We start from the raw sequence: 18,266 nt of genomic DNA on the forward strand, positions 1-18,266 counted from the left end.
CCTCTGTGCTCGGCGCCCGGGGATCCGGGATCCGGGAAGCTGGCAGCTCGCCAGCCTCCAGGCCTCCCAGCGCCCCGCTGATGGGACAGGCCCGACAGGTTTGGCTACACTCGGTGGGCAGGGCTGGGTCGTGGGCGGGACGCTGGCTTCCGGGGCCCGGTCTGGGCAGCGGTGGGCAGGCCACCCTGCACCCTGCACCTGCACCGTGCACCCTCCACCCTGTACCTGCACCCTGCACCCTCCACTCTGCACCTGCACCCTCCACTCTGCACCCTGCACCCTGCACCTGCACCCTCTACCGTCCACCCTCCACCCTTGCGCCCCGCCACGCCACGCCGCACCACAAGCCGATTATTGCATACGCAGCCTGGCAGGTGACGCACAGCAGCATCCACCTCGGCCTCCTTTTTTTTTTTTTAATTTTATTTATTTATTCATGAGACAGAGAGAGGCGGAGACCCAGGCAGAGGGAGAAGCAGGCTCCGTGTGGGGAGCCCAGGACCCCGGGGTCCCGCCCTGGGTGAGGCCGACGCCCACCCGCTGAGCCCCGGAGGGGGGAGCGGCGGCCTCTTTCTTAGACACTTCACGGTTTAGAAGTTCTGGGAAAGTACTTGAGGTGGAGAAATCTCAACAAGGGGCCGAGGCCGTGCAACGGGGCAAGGACTGGGGCGCTGGTGCCGGGCCCTGACGCGCCGGCGGGGCTGCAGCCTCGGCTCACACGGGCCCAGACTCACCGGGTCGCCCCGGATCCGGCGGCCCGACGTCGGGGCTGAAGCCGAAGCGGGCGGCGGGGCGGGGGCGGCTCCCTGCGGACACTGGGAGGGCAGCTGTGCTGCGACACGCCCGAGGGCCCGGGGTCTGCCCCCCACGGCCTCCCCACGGCCGCCTCCCACACGGCCCCGGCCCTAGGCCTCCCTCCCCACGGGGCCGCCCCACAGCCTCCCTCCCCACGGCCTCCCCCTACGGCCTCGCCCCCTACGGCCTCCCCCACGGCCCCGCCCCCACGGTCTCCCCTATGGCCCCGCCCCAGGGCCCCGCCCCAGGGCTCCGCCCCCAGGACCTCACCACACAGCCCCGTCCCCACTGCCTCCCTCCCCACGGCCTCCCCCCAAGGCCTCCGCCCCCGCAGGGTAGGGTCCCTGCGCCCCCGCCTCTCCAGCAGAGCCGCTGCACCCCCCCAAACTGAACCCCTGTGAAAATGGGACATAACATGCTGGCCACGTAACCTTATAGAGAAACGTTAAATAAAGTTTCCCTTTTTGCTTAGAAGGGAGGTAATTATATTTAATTTTGAAAAGAGAATTTTCTTTAAAAGATTTTAAGTCAAATCGAACTTCAATTAAAAAAATAAGATAGAGGTCCCTGGGGGGCGCAGCGGTTTGGCGCCTGCCTTTGGCCCGGGGCGTGATCCTGGAGTCCCACGTAGCGCTCCCTGCTTCTCCCACTGCCTGTGTCTCTGCTTCTGCCTCTCTTGTGTCTCATGAATGAATAAATGAAAACCTTTAAAAAAATAAGATAAATAATATTTTTTTTAAGTGAAGATTTTAAGTCATGTCTACACTCAACATGGGGCTTGGGCCAACGACCACGTGCTCTGTGCCTGAAAACGGTTGGTGATTACAGGACGGTAGTAAGTGATGGACGCAGGCAGTGATGGACGGAGGCAGCATGGGTGGGACGCCCGCCGGCCACACGGATGTGGTTGCTGGGGACACCAGGGGACATGGGCAGGACAGCCCGGTGTGTCCACACTCTGCAGAAGTGCCCACCCTGGGGTGCCCAGGGGGCTCAGCGGTGAAGCGTCTGCCTGGGGCTCAGGCCCTGATGTCAGGGTCCTGGGATCAAGTCCTCGTGGGGCTCCCTGCTTCTCCCTCTGCCCCTCCCCCTGCTCTTGCTCTCTCTCAAATAAATAAAACCTAAAAAAGAAGAAAAGAAGAAAGAGGAAAGAAAGAAGAAAGAAAGAAGAAAGAAAGAAAGAAAGAAAGAAAGAAAGAAAGAAAGAAAGAAAGAAAGAAAGAAAAAAGAAAGAAAGAAAGAAAGAAAAAAGAAAGAAAGAAAGAAAGAAAGAAAGAAAGAAAGAAAGAAAGAAAAAAGAAAGAAAGAAAGAAAGAAAGAAAAAAGAAAGAAGAAAAGAAAGGAAAGGAAAGGAAGGAAAGGAAAGGAAAGGAAAGGAAAGGAAAGGAAAGGAAAGGAAAGGAAAGGAAAGGAAAAAGAAAAGAAAAGAAAAGAAACCCACCCTGATGGAGCCCTTCATGTAACTTCAGATCGTTGAACGGGGCTGGTGTCCTTTGGGGCAGTTGGGGACAGGGTCGAACCCTGAAATCAGCCCGAAGGAGCGCAGAGGGCGGAGGGCAGCCTGTGAAGGGAGCAGCCAAGGCCAGCGGCCCCAGGACCCTGGCTCACCCGCCTCCTCCCTGTGCTCCCGGCCTGGGGTTAGCTCACACATCTATTTATAATAGTGGCTGTTTTTAAGTAACCCGCAGACTACAAGACACCTTCACGGGTGGGGAAGGCTTTTCTTGGAACAGCGTAGCTCCCCCCCCCCCCCCCCAGCAGAACCCCAGAAACAGCCCCAGCCACCAGGTGGGCAAGTGCGCTGCGGGCTCCACGTCAGGGAAGTGCTTCCACAGGAGAGGCTGGCTCCTGAAAGGGGATGGAAAACCGCAAAGTGCAGTGGACAGCTTCCCGCCCCCCCCCCTCTCCAGCCTGGCTCTACAAGCCCGGGGCTGGCCCTGGTCTCGGGCCCACTCTGCGCCTGCAGGGCCTCTCAGGGCCTCCTCGCTCACAGGTGACCCAGGACCCTGCCCATCCTGTAGCGCCCACCTTCAGTGTGTTCTCCAGACATCAACTGCCCAGGAGCAGAGGCCTCCACACCCAGGACACACGCACACACGTTCTGGCCCCGCGTGCCCCGCTGGACCTGGGCCCTAGGTCACCTCATGCTGTGGCTGCTGCTGGCTGGGAGGCCCCGGGCTGCTGACCTGATGTGCCCACAAGTGGCCTCCTGTGACCTGTGTTCATCACAGCGCCGCCACTGGGTTCCCAGAGAGACCTTCCCCAAAGCGGATGTTCCAGAAAACCAGGTGAAGTTGTTTTTTTAGCTTATTTATTTATTCAGTAAGCGCTCCACCTCCCGGGGCTCCAACTCGTGACCCCGAGACCCAGAGTCACCGGCTTTTCTGACCAGTGTGGCCAGGGCCCCCCACGCCTGCCCGCCGCCACCTCTTGAAGTTTTAAACAATCTGATCCACGCGGACACGCGACAAACTACACGCTTCTGCAGGGCACGATTTCACACGTCTGCACGTGCACCGACGCCCGTGAAACCATCGCCGCAGCCCAGCGGTGAAGCCCCGCAGCGCCGACCTCCTGCCCATCCCCACCCCCGGCGCGGCCAGCCGCCCATCTCCCTCCACCACTATAGATTTCCATAAGTTCAGATGCATAAAGTCATAGAATATGTAGTCTTTTTTTTTTTTTTTTTTAAGTAAGCGCTCCGCCCAACACGGGGCTTGAACTCAGGACTGAGATCAGGTGGTGGCTCCGCCAACCAGCCCGGCCCGCGGCCTGTCCGCTCCTGCCGGCCTTCCCGCCCAGCCCCGACCCATCCACGGGGCTCATGGCACCTGACGGCCGTGGGGACAGGTAACCCCACCTGGCTTAGCCACCTACCTATTGAAGGACACGGGTGGTGGAGTCCAGCTTGGGGCTGTCACAGGAACAGCTGCTACAACCATCTGTATTTGAGTCTCTGCGAGGACACATGCTTTCCTTTGTCTCGGTAAATACCCCGCAGCTCGTGGCCTACCTGGACACGCCCTCCCGGGGTGGTGGCCATCGGCTGACCGAGGCTGCGGTGGGTCTTCCTACTCTCAGCCATTTTAATAGGTGTGCGGTGGTATCCATCGTGGTTTTATTTATTTTATTTTTTTAGGATTTTATTTATTTATAAATAAGAGACACAGAGAGACACAGGCAGAGGGAGAAGCACAATCCCTGTGGGGCGCCTGATGGAGGACTCGATCCCGGGACTCCAGGGTCTCACCCTGGGCCAAGGGCAGATTCTCAACCACTGAGCCACCCAGGTGTCCCTCCATTGTGGTTTTATTTTTATTTTTATTTAGTTTCTTAAAAGATTTTATTTATGTATTCATGAGAGACACAGAGAGAGAGAGAGAGACAGAGACACAGGCAAAGGGAGAAGCAGGCTCCCTGGGGGAAGCCCGATGTGGGACTCGATCCAGGCGAAGGCAGGTGCTAAATCACTGAGCCACCGGGGTGTCCCTCCATGTGGTTTTAATTTGCATTTTCTTTTTTTTTAATTTTTTTTAATTTTTTATTTATTTATGATAGTCACAGAGAGAGAGAGAGAGAGGCGCGCAGAGACACAGGCAGAGGGAGAAGCAGGCTCCATGCACAGGGAGCCCGATGTGGGATTCGATCCCGGGTCTCCAGGATCGCGCCCTGGGCCAAAGGCAGGTGCCAAACCGCTGCGCCACCCAGGGATCCCTAATTTGCATTTTCTTAATGACCCAAAGCATCTTTTCCTGTGCTCTGTCCGCTGCCACCTGTACATCTTCTTTAGTAAGGAGTCTGCTCAAGTGCTTTGACCAACACTTGAGTTGTTTTCTTATTGTTTTTAAGAACATAACCCCAGCAAACTATTTATTTGGGTATATATATTTATTTCAGTTTTCTTTGTAACTAAAAGATCGATTTCTTTAGGAAATAGAGGCCTATTTGGGGCACGTACTTTTTTTTTTTTTAATTTTTATTATTATTATTTTATTTATGATAGTCACACAGAGAGAGACAGAGAGAGGCAGAGACACAGGCAGAGGGAGAAGCAGGCTCCATGCACTGGGAGCCCGACGTGGGATTCGATCCCGGGTCTCCAGGATCGCGCCCTGGGCCAAAGGCAGGCACCAAACCGCTGCGCCACCCAGGGATCCCTTTTTTTTTTTTTTTATGATAGTCACACACACACACACACACACACACAGAGAGAGAGAGAGAGAGAGAGAGACACAGGCAGAGGGAGAAGCAGGCTCCATGCACCAGGAGCCTGACGTGGGATTCGATCCCGGGTCTCCAGGATCGGGCCCTGGGCCAAAGGCAGGCGCTAAACCGCTGCACCACCCAGGGATCCCAGGGCACGTACTTCTTCACTGAACTTTGGTGCTTTGTGTTTTTCAAGAAATGTGTTGAATGTGTTGGCCTGGAGCTGTTCCTAATGTTCGCTCATTATCTTTTTCATCACTCCACTGATTACCAACCATTCACATTTTCTAAGTCATGCCTTAATGGTTATAACGGGTTTCCTCTGACACTGACTTTGCTCTATTCCACAGGTTGCTGATCGATAGTGTTCCCTCATTATGGATCATTGAAAAAAAGATAAAAATCTTTAAAAAATTTATTTTTAGCTAATCTCTAGGCCCAACTTGGGGCTCAAACTCATGACCTTGAGATCAAGAGTCACATGCTCTGCAGACTGAGCCAGCCAGATGCTTTGATCATTTGATTTTCTTTTTACTCAAGAGTTATTTTGAAAAATAGACAAATCTACGATTATAATAGAAGAATAGAAGAATTGGATAGAAGCTAATAAAAGCTATTAGCTCAGCTAATAGAAGAATTGGATAGAAAATCCCCAGGATAGGATCCCTGGGTGGCGCAGCGGTTTGGCGCCTGCCTTTGGCTTAGGGCGCGATCCTGGAGACCCAGGATCGAATCCCACGTCGGGCTCCCGGTGCATGGAGCCTGCTTCTCCCTCTGCCTGTGTCTCTGCGCCTCTCTCTCTCTCTCTGTGTGTGTAACTATCATAAATAAATAAAAATTTAAAAAAAAAAAAAAAAAAAAGAGAAAATCCCCAGGAATGTGGAAGGTCTCCTCACACTGAGCAACAGGATCTAGTGGGCACGTGCAGAATGTTCCACCCACAAAGGCAGAGCCCAGGGAGACCATGGGGGACCATACCCTGAGCCAGAAAACTAACCACAACAAACTTAAAAGACTTGAAATCATCAAATTGCATCTTTAGCCACAATGAAATCAGTAATAGAAAGATAAGAAATCCCCGAGCGTTTGGAGACTATACTACACACCATGTACAAAACAAGCCATGCGGGGCGCCCAGGTGGCTCAGTGGTTGGGCATCTACCTCCGGCTCAGGCCGTGACCCCGGGGTCCCAGGATCGAGTCCCGCATCAGCTCCCCGCAGGGAGCCTGCTTCTCCCTCTGCCTGTGTCTCTGCCTCTCTCTGTGTCTCACATGAATAAATAAATAAAATTAAAAAGAAAAGAAATGACCCATGCGTCAACAAGACAGCTCAAGGAAAACTAAAAAAAAAAAAAAAAAAAAAAAAAAAAAGTTGAAGTGAATAAAAACGAAAGTACAACATGTAAAAACTTTGTGACTGCAACAAACACAGAGCTTTGAGGGAAACTTGTAGCAATAAACAGACTAAAAAGAAAGTTTTCAAACAGAAAAAGTGAGATTCCATTCTAAGGTCTAGAGGGGAAAAGAGCAAAAACAAACACTAAGCAAGGAGAAGGAAAGGAAATAATACCGATACGAGAAATCAATGAAATTTTAAGCAAGTAGGAGCTCCTGAGTGACTCAGTCGGTGAAGGGTCTGCCTTGGGCCCAGGTCGTGATCCCGCTGAGCGGGGAGTCTGCTTCTCCCTCTGCCTCCCCCGCGGCATGTGATCTCTCTCGCTTTTTCAAATAAGTAAATAAAATATACTTTTAAATTTCAATTTTTTTTTTTAAGATTTTATTTATTTATTCATGAGAGACATAGAGAGAGAGGCAGAGGGTCTCCAGGATCAGGCCCTGGGCTGAAGGCAGCACTAAACCGCTGTGCCACCCGGACTGCCCAAAATATACTTTTTTAAATCAAAGAACCAAAAAATGTTTCTTTGAAAAGGTCAATAAAGGGATCCCTGGGTGGCGCAGCGGTTTGGCGCCTGCCTTTGGCCCAGGGCGCGATCCTGGAGACCCGGGATCGAATCCCACATCAGGCTCCCGGTGCATGGAGCCTGCTTCTCCCTCTGCCTGTGTCTCTGCCTCCCTCTCTCTCTCTCTCTCTCTGTGACTATCATAAATAAATAAAAATAAAAAAATTTAAAAAAAAAAGAAAAGGTCAATAAAATTGATAGACTTCTAGCAAGACTGACAGGAGGGACCATCACTGCAGATCCTACAGACGCCAGAAGGATTTTTTTCTTTTAAATTTTTTTTAATTTTTAAGATTTTATTTATTCACGAGAGACACACACAGAGAGGCAGAGACACAGGCAGAGGGAGAAGCTGGGTCCACGCAGGGAGCCCAACGCGGGATTCGATCCTGGAACCCCGGGGTCACGCCCTGAGCTAAGGGCAAACACCCAACCGCTGAGCCACCTGGGATCCCCAGACCCCAGAAGGATATTGAGGGAACATAATAAACAAGTCTACTCCAGTACATTTGACAACTTAGATGGGAGGGGACTATCCCCGGGAGAGCAGAGATGACCGCAAGCGATCCAACGTGAAGTAGATCATTCGAACAGCCTTATGAATATGAAGGACATTGAATTCATAATTTTAAAACTCCAAAGAGGGACACCTGAGTGGCTCAGTGGTTGAGCATCTGCCTTTGGCTCAGGCCATGATCCCGCATTCCAGGGTTCGAGGTCCGCATCGGGTCCCCGCAGGGAGCCTGCTTCTCCCTCTCTCTGTGTCTCTCATGAATAAATAAATAAAATTCAAAAAAATAAAAATAAAAAGGAAAGTCACTGCCATTCATTGACTGAAGAAGAATTGAAACCTGACAAAATTCAACACCTATTCATGATTTTAAAGACCTCTCAGGAAACTAGAAGGAACTATCGCAACAGGACTGGGAAAGCGTCCAAGAGCCCGGGGCTAGGGTTGCCCTGGACACTGGGGACAAAGGGCTTCCCTGAGGCCAGAGCAGGCTCCGGCTCCAGAGCCAGCGGCAGAAAAACAAAAGACACGAATAGAAAGGAAGAAATAAAACTACCTCCATCTGCCCGTGTCTTGCTATCCCCTCGAAAACCCCAAGGAATCTACAAAAGGGGGAAAAAATCCTCCCAAAACTATATTTTTCTTTTAAGTATCAAAAGAGAGTTTCCTCAAAAGAGAAACATATGCTCAAAACTAAAATACCCGCTCCGAGGTGGCTTGGCTGCCGAGGGGACGAGCACAGGGGAAAGCGTGGAAAATTCTCAACGGCCAATGATGAGTGTGCAACCCAGCCAACCGTGCAGCGGACCGCAGGAGCGCGGGGGAGGTGCGCAGCCTGAAATGCGCTTCTTGCAAAACTGAACCGGCGTCTACGCGGTCAGGGGGGGCGGTTGTAACAGAAACACAGAGAGAACAGGAGGAAGGAGCGACTAAAGATGAGGATGAAAGAAAGAAATCGATGGACAGAAACTCAAGGCTCACACTTCAAGGAGACGCGAAAGGCCAAAGCTGTGGCGGGAGCGCGCAGGATGGGAGGGACCCAGTGGCCACGAGCTGGAATCCAGTCCCGAGCAGACACTAGGAACGGCTGGTTCGTGCAGAGGATGGAGCAGATTCGGTCCTAAGAACGAGGCAGGCGGAGTGAACGAGCAGCCAGGCCGGCGAGCTGGGCCCACGAGCTCAGCCCAAGCGGCCAGGCCCCCCCGACCCCAGGCGGGGGCCCTAAAGGCGGCACTAACCCGCTGAGCCCCCCAGGCTGCACCTGTGCTCAGCGCCGTCCCCGCCCACCGCAGGCCTCGCCCCACTGGGCCCCACCGGCCGGCAGCGCCCTGGTCCATGGTCCCTGTCCCGCTCCTCGCCTGCCCTGGAGCCGCTGCCAAAATGCCAGTCCCCACGGTCCCGCCCACAGGCTGCACACCGCTCCAGCTGCTTGCACAGGCGAATTCTTTTTTGTTGTTTGTTTAAGATTTTATTTATTTATTCATGAGACACAGAGAGAGATGCAGAGACACAGGCAGAGAGAGGAGCAGGCTCCCTGCGGGGAGCCCGATGGGGGACTTGATCCCAGGACTCTGGGGTCACACCCTGGGCCGAAGGCAGGTGCCTGTAGGTGTCCCTACAGGCAAATTCTGATTAAATGTTCATGGAATGTGGGCAGCCTGGGGGGCTCAGCGGGTTAGCGCCGCCTCCGGCCCAGGGTGTGATCCTGGAGACCCCGAATCGAGTCCCACGTGGGGCTCCCTGCATGGGGCCTGCTTCTCCCTCTGCCTGTGTCTCTGCCTCTCTCTCTCTCTCTCTCTCATGATTAAATAAACACAATCTTTTATAAAAAATGTTCACGGAGGGGATCCCTGGGTGGCGCAGCGGTTTGGTGCCTGCCTTTGGCCCAGGGCGCGATCCTGGAGACCCGGGATCGAATCCCACATCGGGCTCCCGGTGCATGGAGCCTGCTTCTCCCTCTGCCTGTGTCTCTGCCTCTCTCTCTCTCTCTCTCTCTGTGACTATCATAAATAAATAAAAATTTAAAAAAATAAATAAATTTTAAAAAAATGTTCACGGAATGTTTACAGAACAGGAACATCTGGGTCTTAAAACTTTCACAGAAGGCTCCTGTGAGCTCAACCCCAAAATGCAAATTAGTAGACCAACCTGATTCACCACCGAGTGCAGAGGGCCTCAGCACACTGGTAATAAGGTGAAGTCAGCTAGATATGAAAAATGTAAGGGACGCCCGGGAGGCTCAGCCGTTGAGCATCTGCCTTGGGCCCAGGGCCTCATCCCGGGGTCTTGGGATCGAGTCCCACATCAGGCCCCCTGCAGGGAGCCTGCTTCTCCCTCCGCCTGGGTCTCTGCCTCTCTCTCTGGGTCTCTCATGAATAAAGAAATAAAATCTTAAAAAGAAAAAGAAAAATGTGAGCCCTCATGACCACATGGGGCTTACAGCAGGATTTCGGTGTCAGGAAGCCGATGAGCACATTCCTCATTACACATCAGAGAAGAAAAGAGACGTGCCATCATCTCCATGGCTGCACAGATACTTGATTCAATTGGATGCTCATTTGCCATTAAAAAAAAATTTCTTAGCAACTCAGGAATAGAAAAACAATTCCTTGGGACTCCTGGGTGGCTCAGTGGTTGAGCATCTGCTTCTGGCTCAGGTCATGACCCCGAGGTCCTGGGATCGAGTCCTGCATCTGACACCTGGCAGGGAGCCTGCTTCTCCCTCTGCCTGTGTCTCTGCCTCTTTCTCTGTCTCTCAGGAATAAATAAATAAAATCTTAAAAAAAAAAACAGAAATCTGATAGAAAAATAGACTAAGATTGTTAATATTTAGTGGGTCATACACCTTGCATTAATTGGGAGTCTCCTGATTACATGGTACAGAAATAAGGTTCAAAATGACAGGTACCAAAGAAAATGTATTGGCTTGTATAACTGAAAACCCTGGGGGGTGAGCCTTCAGGTATGGCTTGATCCAGGTGCTTCACCCACTCCTCTTCTCCTGCCTCAGGCCAGCTTTCCTCTGTATGGCTTCTTTCTGGGGCAGCCTCAAGTGGAGGCCTCGTTCCACCAGTTCAGATTCCCCACGGATAGGGCGAGAGCAAAGACCTAGATGACCTCTCACTGACCCCATGGGAGCCATTCGCCTTCCTGAGTCAACCCCGACCTCAGCTGCCCAGGACGGGCTGACCGGCCAAGCCGTAGCCCACGGGTGGGACGGTCCCCAAAAGAAAACCAAGCAGGAAGAGACGATGTCTTCTTTTTTTTTTTTAAGATTTTTATTTATTTGGGATCCCTGGGTGGCGCAGCGGTTTGGCGCCTGCCTTTGGCCCAGGGCGCGATCCTGGAGACCCGGGATCGAATCCCACGTCGGGCTCCCGGTGCATGGAGCCTGTTTCTCCCTCTGCCTGTCTCTCTGCCTCTCTCTCTCTGTGTGACTATCATAAATAAATAAAAATTAAAAAAAAAAGATTTTTATTTATTTATTCATGAGAGACACACACAGAGAGAAGCAGAGACAGAGGCAGAGGGAGAAGCAGGCTCCATGCAGGGAGCCCGACGTGGGACTCGATCCTGGGACCCCAGGATCAGGGCCTGGGCCAAAGGCGGCACTAAACCGCTGAGCCCCCCGGGCCGCCCGAGACAATGTCTTGCGGACAGCAGCTGTGCCCACCGCAACCGGACGTAGAAATTAAAACAGCGACAGAAGATGATTCCGCCCCGACATGGAATGAAATCCTGCCATGTTCGGTGACTCAGGCGGAGCTAGAGGGTATGACGCCCAGCAAAAGTCAGGGAAAGACGAACATCATGTGATTTCACGCGTGTGTGGAATTTAAGAAGCAAAACAAGTGAGCAAAGGGGAAAAAAGAGACAAATCAAGAAACAGACTCTTCGCCACAGAGAACAGAGTGAGGGTGACGGAGCTGCGGGGGCAGGTGCCAGGGATGCGGGAGGGCGCCTGTCGAGGCGGCACCGGGTGACGTCGGTCCGGAAGGTGGTCCCTGTGTCCTGCATCTGAGGCTGGTGCTACCCCGTACGGTAACTAATTGGGATTTTTTTTTTCTAATTGGAATTTAAATAAAAACTTGAAACTACTGGAAAAAAAAAAGGATAGAAAAAGAAATGGAAACAGCCCTGGATCCTGTCCTGGTGGAATCTGTTGTGTCCCCAAGTCCTTGGAAAGGGCACTACGCAGGAGTGGGGGCGGTCGGTGGGGTGGGGGGGAAGCACGGCCCATAGAGCGTCGTCGGAGGCCTGACTTCTGCTCGGGCTGTGAGGTGGGCTCTGCACTCGCTGGAGCCTGTGTCTCCCTGTCCCTCTGCCCCTCCCTCCACTCCTGCTCTCGCTCCCAAGTAAATAAATAAAAATAAAAAGGGGACACCCAGGTGGCTAAGAGGTTGGGCGCCTGCCTGCGGCCCAGGGCGTGACTCCGGGGTCCCAGGATCGAGTCCTGCTTCAGTCTCCCTGCTTCTCCCTCTGTCTCTGTCTCTGTTTCTCTCTGTGTCTCTCATGAATAAATAAATAAAATCTTTAAAAACATAAAACAAGGAAGGCAGCGCTGTCACCCTCCTGGCGCCTCCAGACTGGACGCTAAGTGATTCACGAACGGCGTGGGAGGGTTGCCGCCATCTGGGGGGGCGGGCGCACACCTGCAGGGTCTGGGCTGGAGGCGACTCCGGCAGCGTGGGGGACAAGCGGCTTCCCCGGACCCGCAGCTCCGCTTGTGCAGGTCTGTCCTGGAGCCATGAGGCCCGTGGCCCCGTCAGAGCCCTAATGGGGGTCCCAGGCTCCTTCCTCGGTGGCCCAGGCAGCGGCCCCAGGGGCGTCAGGGGTGGCCTGTGCCAAGCTGTGGCCCCGGAGCTGCAGGTACGCCCGAGCCTGTCGCCCCCCGAGTGGCCGCTGGGGGGCAGCCCTGTGGCGTCAGGCCGGGAAGGCCCAGAGCAGAACGGGCCAGGCCTGGGGTGCCCCGCAGGGGGTGGCGGGGTGCAGGCCGACCCAGGGGGACGGGGAGCCGACGACGCAGGACTGGCCGGGTGGCCGCCCTCCGGGGCTGGAGGAGCCCGGGGATGCACTTCCTGGGCGGGCCACTCTGTGCTTCCCAGGGGCAGAAGCGCCGGACCCTGAGGTCCTCCCGAGCAGACGAGCAGACGATGACCCAAGCTCCCCACCCCCGGGAAGGAGGAAGGGAGAGGTCGGGCCACACGGCCAGTCCATCCAGCCCGACCCCAGCCAGCACCGTGGGGAGCCCGCGCGCGTCTGGGGCACAGCGTGGGAGGAAGGCCCAGGCTGCCTGGGGTGAAGGTTTGGGGACGGTGGCCATGGCTTCCCGAGGGACACGGGCCCCGAGGGACCGGGTGGGGAGACCCCGTAATCCCCAGGCCGGACGGGGCACCTGAGCAGGTGCAGAGAGGGACCCAGCTGTTTCCAGCCTGGGCCCCTGGGGGGCACCACCCGGTCCTGCCCCGGGCAGCCAGGCCCTTCCTCACCCTGGGGAGCCGACTCACTGCCGCTCCCTTTTTATTTTTTTTCAGATGTTGTTTATTTATCTATGACACCCGGAGCGAGGCAGAGATGCAGGCAGAGGGAGGAGCAGGCTCCCCGCGGGGAGCCAGACGCGGAACTCGATCCCGGGACCCCGGGATCACGCCCTGAGCGGAGGCAGAGACGCTCCACCGCCGAGCTCCCTGCATGGAGCCTGCTTCTCCCTCTGCCTGGGTCTCTGCCTCTCTCTGTGTCTCTCATGAATAAATAAATAAAATCTTTTAAAAAAAAACAAAAACTGACCCTCTTTTCTGGTGGGCAGTACAGAAGGCAGGCAGAGGTCCTGGCCAGGGACGCAGGAGACTGGACCCCTGTGTGGGCCTGCGAGCTTCGGGCCAGCGGATTCCAGGCTCTTGGGTGCTCCCGGCAGGTGTCCCACTGGCTGGTGGGGTCTCCTCCGCTCTAGGCCCCTGTGGCCCCACGTCGTGGGGAGGCTGCCCGGTGCTTGGGGGCCCAGCACCCTTCAATCAAATCTTGGGCCTGAGTCTGCCTGGCTTTAGGACGGGACCCTGAGCACTGCTGGGGCCGCCGGGGCTCCACAGCACCCCTGGTTTTTCGGGGTCCAGAGCCAGGCTCCGGGATCCGGGCCGGCCCCTCCTGAGGCCTCTCCCTCGGCTCACAGGGATCCCCCGGGCCTCACCTGGTCGTCTGTCTACGTGAGTCTGTTCTCACCTCTTGGAAAGGACCCGGTCATGCTGGGCCGGTGCCCACCCCATGATCTCATTGCCAGTCACACAGGTACTGGCGTTGAGACTTCCACGCACACGTGTGGGGTGCTGAGCGTGGCCCCTAAAGGGCGCTTCCGGGTCTTGCTCGGTGGGGGGACCCCGAGTTCCTGCTGCTGCTTCAGGGCTTCCCACCGGCCAGAGCCCGATCCCTGCTGCTGTCACCCCCGTGCCTGTGGAACACTGGAGAGCTGTGGCCAGCGGGTTCCTGCCCACCCGGCGCGCAGGCCCGTCCACCCCAGGTGAGCAGCTGTCCCTACCCCATTGCCGCCACCCTCCAGGGAACCCCCAGCTTCCTGGCCCCAAGCTCCACCCAGTTCACCCTTCTGAGACGAGAGAGGTTAGGCAGGGGCCAGGCTGCGGGCCCCGTGTGCCCCTGAGAGATGACCCCATTGTCCGTCGGGGGTCGGGGACCAGTGGGGTGGGGGCACAAGGAGCCTTGCTGGGTCGTAAGCCCACGGGGCATCAGAAGGCCGTGGGGCGGCCCCCAAGCGCTGCGGCTCCGGCTGTGGGCGAGCCCACCGGGCACCGCCAGCCTGAGTCCCTCTGCCGGCTTCCCTGCCCCTCGTCCCCCCTCGCCACTGGGCCTGGAGCGCCCCGCAGGAGCCCGGGGACAAGGCCTCCTCCGTCCCAGTCACCTTTGACTCTAATGACCTCAATGGGGGCCCGTGGCTTGTCTGCCCTGCCGCAGCCTGAGCTCCCGGGTTGGGGGCCACCTGCCCGATGGCTCCTCTGAGCCCTTGCACCACCACCTGTCTCCCGCCTCCTCTGCCAGTGGCACCGGCCCCCCGCCCTCCCCCCTGCTTTGTCACTGACCTGAACCTGGCCCCATCCAGAGCCGGTGGCCCCAGGGCCCCTTCCCGCCGCAGCCATCCCTCTAAGTGGCCTGATTTGCTCCAGCCGCACTGGATGACACCTCATGTGACTGCACAGAGCCTATAATGACCTGGATGGTGGCTCGGGGCGAGAGGCAGCCGGCGAGACAGAGGCCAGGACCCAGGTGTCCTCCCAGAGGATGGGGGTCACTCAGGGAGAGAATGATGGCCAGAGAGGGAGAGTGCCAGTGTCCTTGGTCTCGCCTCCCTCCGCTCAAGCCTGCCGGGCCCTTCCCCTGCACTTGCCACTTCACCTCCCACCTGGGAGACCGGGGCAGCGACCACGGAGGCTGGTCTCAGGGCCCAGAACCCCCTGCAGATCAGGCACGCGGGCTCGGGGCTCCCACTGCACCCACCTCCTGACCTCCTGGGGGTCCTGGGCCAGCACCCGGCCTGGGGGGACAGGCCACCTGCAGGTGCTTCTTTTACAACCACACAACAAGATCAGGGGAGGTGCGGAGAAGGCGGCCCAGGGAGATGAAGACGGGCCAGGCGGCTCCCTCCCGTGCCCAGCTGCGGGCAGGCGGCCGGCACCAGGGCACCGCGAGCCCCGGGACCAACCCGCAGGTGCCCGGCCTCCAGTGCCCAGGACCCCCCGTCCCCCCTGCCCTGGCAGCGCCTCTCCCGTGACACCAGCTTTTGTTTGCTGACGGACCTGAGGCTCGTGCCCCTCCTCCCCCAGGGCTGGACCCGTGCTGATGCACAGCAGCCCATAAGCACCCCCCACGCCTGACCCGGGGCCAAAGGTCAGCCAGGGCCTTCCGTGGTGCAAGGTGGCTCCTCGGCAACCTCACTGCTCCCCGACCGTCTCCTTGGAGACTCAGAGGGCGGCCAGTACCCCCAGGGCCGGGCACGTGCGTGTGCACCCCGCGTGCACACAGTCTCCGCCCAGAGAGGCCAGGCCGCTCCGATCTGGGGCAGGACCAGAAGCGGGAGAGAAGGAGCAGTGGGCTCCCCGCGCCCCACTCCGCAGGCTCGGGTTCCTGGAGCCTTGGCTTGTGTCGGCACAACTGAAGACCCCGCGGGAGGGAGGTCCCCAGAAGGCGCTCTCGATCTCTGGCTCCAGGGGTGCGGGGTGGGGTGGGGGGGAATCAGCGGGTGAGCGTCTGCCTTGGGCTCAGGGCGAGACCCTGGGTCCTGGGATCGAGTCCCCACAGGGAGCCCGCTTCTCCCTCTGCCCCTCCCCCGCTTGTGGGTTCTCTCTCTCTTTCTCTCAAATAAATAAATAAAATCTTTAAAAGAATAAAATTTGGGATCCCTGGGTGGCGCAGCGGTTTGGCGCCTGCCTTTGGCCCAGGGTGAGATCCTGGAGACCCGGGATCGAGTCCCACGTCGGGCTCCCGGTGCATGGAGCCTGCTTCTCCCTCTGCCTGTGTCTCTGCCTCTCTCTCTCTCTCTCTCTCTGTGACTATCATAAATAAATAAAAAATAAAAGAATAAAATTTTTTTTTAAAAAAAGGAAGCAGCAGACAAGCCACCACATGGAAGCAAATACTTACAAACTAAGTATCTGTTAAAGGCGACTTCTGTCCAGAAGGTAGAAGGAACTCTTATCACTCAAGTTTTTCAAGAACCAATTTTTTCAACGAGAAGGCCTGCCAACCCTGGGCGTCCGGGCGGAGGTGGGCCCCGCACCCTCAGCTCGGCAGCTGGGAGCTCGCCAGGCAGCCGCTGCCCCGGGAAGAGCCTGGCCGTTTCTTTTTGTTTATTGATTTTTAAAGATGTATTTATTTAAGGGACAGCCTGGGTGGCTCAGTGGTTTAGTGTCACCTTCAGCTCAGGGCATGACCCCAGGGTCCTGGGATCGAGTCCTGCATCGGGCTCACTGCATGGAGCCTGCTTCTCCCTCTGCCTGTGTCTCTGCCTCTGTGTGTGTGTGTCTCTCATGAATAAATAAACAAAATCTTTTTTTAAAAAAAGATGTATTTATTTATTTGAGAGAGAGCACGCACGCGCAAGAGGTGGGGTGGGGGGCGGTGCGCAGAGCGAGGAAGTGGAGCCGACTCCAAGCAGGGTGGAGCCTCGCGGCCTGGATCCCACGACACCGCCCCCCCCCTCCGCAATCAGGACCGGAGCTGAGACCGAGTGTCCGATGCTCAACTGGCGGCAGCAGCCAAGACCGCGCGGCCCCCGCCATGCCCGGCACAGCTCGCTCCCCAAGCTCACGCGCCATCTGGACGCGCACACGCATGTGGCGAGGGGCCGGGGCAGGGGTCTCTGCAGGAGGGCCTTTGGTGGCGGCAGCGGCACGATTTCTTTCCTTTTTTCCTTGTTCCCCGGAGTCACCTGCACGCCACCCGGGGCTCGCGCTCGGCACCCCGAGACCCAGAGCCGCTGGCCCAGGGACGGGGCGGCCAGGCGCCCCTAACGGCTCGGTTATAGCGCTCGGTTCTTCATGCAACTGACGCCTTCTGTACCTTTTTTGCCTGAAACGTCTCACATATTTTAAAGCAGACACGGGAAGTGGGGCCCCTGGCCTTGCAGCGCCTTGCTTCCACTTGGAAAATTGCAGATGTTAGGGTTCTCGTCACGGGCTCGTCTCGTCCTCTGTTCGACGGCTGCAGGGGTGCGGGCCTGGGGCTCTCCCCGCTTCCTGCAGCGTCGCCCTGGGTCCCAGCCTGCGCCCCACCCCCACCCCACCCCCCGCCCCGGCCCCTGGGGTCCCCTGGGGTCCCGCCCTGCCTGCGAGCCCAGAACCTGGAGCCAGGACACCGCGGCCACCACCACGGGGCGGGGCGGGTGGTGGCATGAAACCCGGGGAGTGCGGCCAGGGCGCCCAGGAGGCAATGCTCGAGGGACCCCGGCTGACACGGGGACGCCCGTGTGACAGGCCCCGCGGTACCGAGTACTAGGCCGGGTGTGGAACTCTAGCCATTGTCAGGGGAGGGGCCAGTGGACTCCCCAAACCCGGGAGAAACAGCGGGTCGCCCGCCACCCCTTCCCTCCGCCCTCAGCCCCCATGTCCCCTCCCCACTCCCCACCCGCGGTCCCTCTGCCTGGGTTTCCATCCACTGCTATCTGGGCTGAACACCCCTCTGCTTGCTGCCTCCTGTCACCACCCTGGGCCCTGAGGGTGGGTGTCTGGGGTCCCCCCCAGGCCAGCAGGTGCCGCCCCCTCGCCCCCTTGGGCAGAGCAGGCTTGTCAGAACCCGCACTGCAGAAGGTCAGCCCGCATTCCAGGGGCAGGGGAGGGGCGTCAGTCCCCAGCCCAGGCCTCCCAGAGCACGAGCCTCCCGGCCCCCAGGGACGCGCCTTGGGGACTCATGGGGGAGGCGGGGTGGCTCCACGGAGGGCAGCGGGCACCTTCCTGGGCCCTCATCCTGGGCCCGGCCCCGGACGCCACGTGGGAAGGCCCAGCCCCTGGCTCCCAGCTCCCGCTGTTTACAGCCAGGAAGCCAGGAGTCGGTTATGTAAACAGAGGTGGCCCAGCCCCCCGCAGGCCCCCACCCCGTCTGCTCCCTACTCCCCCCACCCCGCTCCTCACGTACATTTATTCCAAGTCACCTCTTTGGGCTGTGACCCAACCGACCCAACCGAGGCTGCAGGGCAGGGTCCCCCCAGGGGCTGGAGGGGGGACACGACACACCTCCAGGGCCCTGTGCCAGCCCACAAGGGCACCCCACCCCCAGACGAGGGGGAGGCGCTAGAG

The 18,266-nt window shown here is 57.4% G+C and overlaps 1 long non-coding RNA gene across 1 annotated transcript; it reads right to left on the minus strand.

The window, feature by feature from the left end:
- Window positions 1-1,256: 1,256 nt before the first annotated feature.
- LOC144285417 (uncharacterized) lies at window positions 1,257-14,643 on the minus strand. The gene is made up of 2 exons (XR_013353690.1): window positions 14,559-14,643; window positions 1,257-1,500 (listed from the first exon to the last, which is right to left on the minus strand). It is a non-coding gene; the product is annotated as an uncharacterized LOC144285417 (long non-coding RNA).
- Between the last annotated feature and the right edge of the window lie 3,623 nt (window positions 14,644-18,266).

Source organism: Canis aureus, chromosome 16, assembly GCF_053574225.1.
Source record: "Canis aureus isolate CA01 chromosome 16, VMU_Caureus_v.1.0, whole genome shotgun sequence".
Taxonomy (NCBI): Eukaryota; Metazoa; Chordata; class Mammalia; order Carnivora; family Canidae; genus Canis; species Canis aureus.